General features: G+C 35.1%; 1 long non-coding RNA gene across 1 annotated transcript; it reads right to left on the reverse strand.

Moving 5' to 3' along the window:
• Positions 1-646: 646 nt before the first annotated feature.
• Positions 647-3,667, reverse strand: LOC109503795 (uncharacterized). Its single transcript, XR_002162735.2, has 4 exons — positions 3,459-3,667; positions 3,250-3,365; positions 1,983-2,162; positions 647-966 (listed from the first exon to the last, which is right to left on the reverse strand). It is a non-coding gene; the product is annotated as an uncharacterized LOC109503795 (long non-coding RNA).
• Positions 3,668-6,848: the final 3,181 nt, after the last annotated feature.

Genomic DNA, 6,848 nt, shown 5'->3' on the forward strand with positions numbered 1-6,848 from the left:
TCCATTCAAGTATTCTCAAACAGGTTCCTCGCGATACTCTAATTATCTTTATGTCTTCTGTCTTGAGGACATTTTGAATAAAGAAAGACACAATTATACCTAAATGGCACAGAAACCAAACGAAAAAGTGATTTCCACAGTGCGGAACTTTCTTGCAGTTTAGTGGCCTGGGAAACCTTTTGAAGCGACATAATGTCACTTTAATTCGAAGCCGCGGGAAATTCCTTTCATTTACGATTGTCAAACTTTCGAGATTCGTTCTCTATGTGACCACCAAACTTTAAAATAACTTGCAGAATAATTTGGACAAAAGCAATTACTCTTGGCAACATTTAGAACAATATTTTTTGAAGTTGAAAATGTGTTTCGGATAAATTTGCTAAGACAGATTTGCTGAACACGTTACATGTAAAAACGCATAAATGCTTCAATCTCGCGAAAAATTTACCTCAATAAATAACAATGAATCTTATAATTCTTTATATATTGAAATTTCTTTATATATCGTTTAAATTTTCGATGTTTTTTAAACGGAGTCACAGCGTATCCTTTGCAATTGTTCATAGGTTTTCTAAAAATATTATATTCTTTTAAATAAAATCATTTTCTCATAAACATTTTAAAACGAAGAGCGGATCGACGCAAACGTATCGTAGTAAATACTGGCAGGTTCCTCTGGCTTCGTTAACAGTTTCTCTGAGATAACCCTGGGGGGAATCTCTTCGTAACGCCACATAAACGATATTCAATGTGAGTGCTTACCTGGAAATTGTATCCGTCGTCAGGGAAATTGCTGGCACCTCGGGCATCCGAAATTCGTCAGCGAGCGCGAGATTGAAATTCTCACTTCGGCCGCTCCTCGTCGTCGTCGTCGTCCTTCGAACCGCAGCACCGGCCGCAGTGTTATAATTATCCGATCCGATCGATGCGGGGACGAGGAGAGACGTCGGAATGAGCGGTAGAGACCTAGGTCGAGAGAGATAATTACGAGTTAATCGAGAAAATTTGTACAGCAATGATAATACGCGCGACGAATAGAAACTCGAATAAACTGACGGGCTTTCGGCGAGAACCGCCAACGCTTTATTTGCACCGGAACAACACGACAAATGGCCCGAAAAATTGATAAACCGCCAAGTGAAAGCGCAAATACAGAGCAACTGGCAAAAATATGGTGTAACCATATTCAGGTTTTACCAATCGTATATCTTACGCGTAAATCCTTTTGTTATAACATATGTTGTATGCAACGCTGTATATCTGATTACTTATTCAAATCTTCCGTTTCCGTTCCCTTTTTGTTTTTAAAGCTTTTGTTTTTAAAGCTTACGTTTGTTTACATATGTATTTATGCTTCTATACTTTTTATATAGAGTTACTAGACGTTCGAAAAATTAAATAAAGTGTCAGATATGAATAATATGGCCTCGAACAATATATATGTTTTAGCGACAAGATGAGATCTGTAATTCGATTCAGAATTCAAAGAAAACAAAGTATGCAATATATTGCACTTTTCCAAAATGCAAAGAGAAGAATATTTTAATCCATATTGGAGTCGTTGTTTATAGGGCGTCAATAGCACTTTATAAAGTTTAAGTGAAAGTTGAAATTTACATATTAATAAGTCAAACATACTGAAATATAACGAACCTAAAAAAATATTGTTGATTATAATCGCTATTTATCACGCTCGACATTTTATTCGTCACTCGGGATATTTGATTCATTCTCGACGTAAACCCAATAAATGCGGAACAATGATGTGCCGCCGGGAACAAAATACATTGCAAGATATTCAATCGGCGAGATATCGAATTTTTTTTTTTAATTGGCATCGGGCGTGCGATTTATTTTAGTCGAATGATGCGTTCTTTTTTCGTTTCAATTCCCGTTAGCGAGCACTTTTCTGACAAAAACCAAATTACAGATCGGCTTTTGGTTAATTCAAACGAAAACAGTACAAGTATAGTATACGTAACCTGTTTTATAATTGACGCAAATCGCCCGTTTTTTTACTTTTAAAAACATCCTCTTCCGTCTTACGCTAAGTTTAGACCTGACATTTATCGCATGACATTTCTCATTAGCGTTTTCTCATTGTAATGTAATGTAATGTCCGACAGAAATTTTTCTGTTCGCATTTACATTGCTGTCAGGATCTGCAATAAATGTCAGACGTAAGCCTGGTATTAGTGATACAAAATGTAATACAACACAATATCCAACAATGTTATAACAGCTCAATAGCTATTTCTTTGTACAATAATGTAATAATACTTTTATAAAATTACTTTTATAAAATTAAGTGAGGTTACAACCATCAATATAATAATGTTTAATAAAATATATATTTAAAAAGAGGGAAATATAGAAATTAAAATGGCAAATTTGAAATATAGAAATAAATAAATTAAATAAAAATATTTTCTCCTCAAAATTATAAAAATAATTCCTTCCTAAGTAGAGATGTTTATTTCTTCTCAATAATTACTTCCGATCATGTATACTTCTCTCTTAAACAAAATAATTATGTATTATTTTTCATATTACACAGTTTCTCATATTAGCAGTTATAATGTGATTAAATTTTGAAAAATCAATATCAAGTAATACAACACACCACTCTCATGGTATTATATCCCTGTTTCTATGAATGGTTATTTAGGGTAAACTAATCCTGGATTAGCGGTTTCTAGAATATATCCACTTTAAAGTGACAAGGCAGACATCTGTCTTCTGTGTAGCTCCCCTGCAATCTGATTCTACCAACACCGATTAACGCTAATTACATAATTCACTAAATTACCTATCGTTGTACTACATTTAGTAATTTATATAATTTACGAGGGGAACTAAAAAATCAGCTAAACGATAATTAGAAGCATCACTGTTATATCACTGTTATATCACGTAAACTCACGTATCCCGTATCTACATAACCTATCACACGCGATACATCCGCACATAACTTATTAATCTCTAACGGTGTATACATGACAAGAAATTTCCGAAATTCATATATTATCTTAATATTGTGTAATACTACTCATGTAATTAATATTACGCTTTTTAGTCAAATATATTATTTCAATATCCATTAAATAATCATTAATTATGAATGTGAATTGTCTACATCTCTGATGAATATTTCCTGCATTTTATGTCAGTCGAACGATTCTAACATGATTGTTATCGCATACATGTTTGCCGATGCAATATAGCATGTGAAAACGTGTAAGAACTTACTGATGATGTATTGTTTCTACCACTAGCTGCGATAAGAGAACGGCCCTTTATATCTTGTCGCCTTCAGATGACTAACTTGACGCTTGAAAATGCATAAGAGATGCCGCAGAATCATCCTGTCATTATGAAAGTTTGATGAGACCGACGGGGATTTACGTCGAAGTTTCGCAGTTAACGGTAACACATAAGTTAAACGAATAATTTCTTACCCTTTTTGCTGCGAAGTTACCGCGAAACGAGCACGATGACGCCATCAGTTCAGTTCAGTTCAGTTCAGTTCAATGTATGGCTCCGGACTGCATTCAGCTTTGTCCATACGCCATTTTCCAGTAGTATGAAGGTAAAAGAAAAACGCGTACGCAGTCTCCACGATCAAAAAATATGCGTAGTTACAGGAACCACATCCAACCGCTACGGAGGCGAACAAACGACTCTTACGATGACGCCATGTTGCCTACGTAGAGACGCGCTGCTCTCTTCACACTGTTTGACAAACGTTAACTTTCATTCAGATAGGTTTAACAGTCGATCAGCGCTCGTAATTTGAATTCTCCTAAGTGAGCAAATTCACGTATAGAGTATATATATTGAGAGTCGCGGGAAATAACGAAAACGCATTATCATCAAATATTATTTAACAGATATGTCTGCAATCTTGTTAAAATAACATTAAGCACAAATTGTCTGTGCGTCGCTCAGTCAGTGTTTTCTGCTTTTTAAATTAATTAGACAAATCAAGCATAGTCGTTACATGATAGATTCAACGATACAGTGTGATAAAACATGAAGTCACATATTGTAATCTGACGACAGTAGTCTATCATTAATTGACGTTACTAACCTATCACTTACCTAACCTATCATTCTTCGCTATCATTCCTTAACCTCATGCTTAGAAACATATAAGAAATTCTAAGAAATTATCTTCTCATCGTAAATATTTGGCAAAATAGAGTTTAGACAGAAACTTCATAGGCGATGGGTAAGTTAAATGAATAATTTCTTACTTTTTTCGCTGCATAGAACGTGTCGCCGAACATACTTGTAACATTGTAAGCCATTACTGCAGTATCGCACAGTTCCATCAAACTGGTCGTGCAAGCATTAAATTTTACTCAAGTCGGATTAGCGCATGATTAGCACTCCTAGTTTGGATTTTCATAAATAAGCAAATCTGCGTGTGGGGTGTGCTATATCAAGAAATGGCGAAAACGCAAAAGCATTTTTAAATATCATTTAATCAGTATCTTTGTAACCTTATTAAAAGTATTAATAAGATATATATTAATTTTCAAACTGAAACAAATTCTGTAAATTTATAATTAAGATCAAATAAATTTCCAAATGCATATCATATGTAATATCACATGTTATGAATATTATATAGAATATTCACTGATATATTAAAATATTTCACTGAATTACGTGCACAATATTATTCCATCTAATATATATGCATTTTTTTCAAATAATAAGAAATTTTTGTTTTTTTAAATTATTATTGTTCTTATCGCATATACACTATAGCATGAATTGTAACGTTGAATTATTTTATGTGAAATTTTATGTGAAAACATAAAATTTTGACTAATTCAACATTACAATTTATGTGAAAACATAATTCTTGTACTTTAATCTCGCACATACGATATTTTTCGTCTTTTTCTCCCTTTTGTTTCTTTAGTTGGAAGTTATTAATCGTAAAGCCGGCTCTACCTGCATCGCAATACATCGAGATATTCCGGCACATATTTTCGCGAGAATGAACCGACACTTTTAGAACCTATACAATATTTATAGATTATACGCGAAAAAGGGAAATGCCTGACCAATAATCGATACTTCCTGTAGGTTGATGCTATGGCTAAAATCTCGTGCTGAAAGAGAAACGCCCTCAACGAAATTTTCTAATCGAAAGCATCCCTTGATCTTTTGTGACAGTCATGTCATCCATGGACACTTTGTTTAAAGAAGGAGTTTATTTTCAATAAATAAAATTAAACTAGAATACATTAAGGAATATTTTTTAATATAGATTTTTTTTATTATACTCTAGTTTCAATTAATATCCATTGCAGATTTTGTATAGATAGTACTCACGAATATTTAATTAGTCCGTTCATGGTTTAGTTTAATTTAATATAGTTCTATTCAAATCGGAGGTGTACGCCTTATTTCTTAAATAACGTTTCCATGTTATTCACACCAATTCTTCTTCTGACTTGTCACAAGTCTTGTGACTTGTGACAGTCTTGGAAGCCGTCAAATTCTGCGAAATATTTCATGAATTTTGCTGCGAGAAAAGCATATAGGGCCTCTCCTATTCCCATAGAGATCTTTAGAAGGTATATGTAGAAAGAGACAGTACATATAACATGTACAACACATCTTCGAAGCCCTCTGCTCGTGCGAGCGGCAGCATCATCTCTTACAAGAAAAATAATTTCGTTCTTTGGATTTTACATGTTACGTCTCCATCGAAGATTTCAAAGAGAATGACAAGAACAAAGATAAACAGTGTCGTGTTATTCGCGTTTTCAACGACACGATGATGGAGTCCTCGTTGACGAAAGAAACTCGACCTCGATTTTACTTACGTCTCGTTGATGACGCTTACTCTCCTCCTTTTTTTTTTTCGTTTCCTCCCTTCATCTTTTTCTCGCTTTTCCTCTGTCTTCTTCGTTGACGAATGAAAACTCAGCAACAGATTGCTCCCTTGTGCTGTTCTGCTACATACAACAAACTAACGTCCGTGCGACCGTATAGGTGCGACAGTTCATTCAAACGGGCAATCGAGTTTGCATCCACCATTTTCCGGTGCCGTTCGTTAACGCGCAATCTCCTCCTCCGCGGGGAAACTATCGTGCAAAGAGAATCGTTTCTTCCTTCCCTCGTTTGAAACGCTGCGCCCTTGTTGCGATTAATTCAACGATACGTGTTACACCGTTGCGTCGTGCCCTGCATGATCTTCCGATGTTTCCGTCAAAATTAAAACTTCGCAAACCCCGTTCTTTTTCGGCGAGTATCAACAGAATAAATATATAAGAATTCAGAAATATTCATGTCTCGATGTCGACATGGAATTCAAGAAAAAGCACTTTGAATATGAACGCGCGTTAAAACGCAGGACTCGAGATTAACTTTGCAAAACTTGATTGTAACTTAACAGTTTCCGTCGCTTCAGAATAATATATAGGTCGTGTGGCGTCGTCTCGCTTAATCCTTTTATCGATTAATCTCTTTAACTATCAAGAAATAATTCTATTGCCACAGTTTTCCGCCCAAGGTTTTAATCTCAGGTAACTAATTTTCGCCGTCGTTCCGTGGATTACCTCCACGCGTACACTCAATACATAAGCTCAGCGACACGGCGAAAATTATTTACTAAAGATTAAAATATGGTGCGAAAGTCACTCTGCAGAATAACATCGTTGCCTCGCTCTGTAATAGAAGTCTTAAAGGGAAACGTTCGCGCGACGGTGCCCTGTCAGATTTTGATAGGTCTCGAACACGCCGTAGAGCAAAAAGAGACGCGTTTCTTCTTTTCTCCCTTTCTCCCTCTTTCTTTTTCCTTTTAAATTACATCTCGCGAATGTGAT

This window comes from Harpegnathos saltator, unplaced genomic scaffold, assembly GCF_003227715.2.
Source record: "Harpegnathos saltator strain DR-91 unplaced genomic scaffold, Hsal_v8.6 scaffold844, whole genome shotgun sequence".
Classification (NCBI taxonomy): domain Eukaryota; kingdom Metazoa; phylum Arthropoda; class Insecta; order Hymenoptera; family Formicidae; genus Harpegnathos; species Harpegnathos saltator.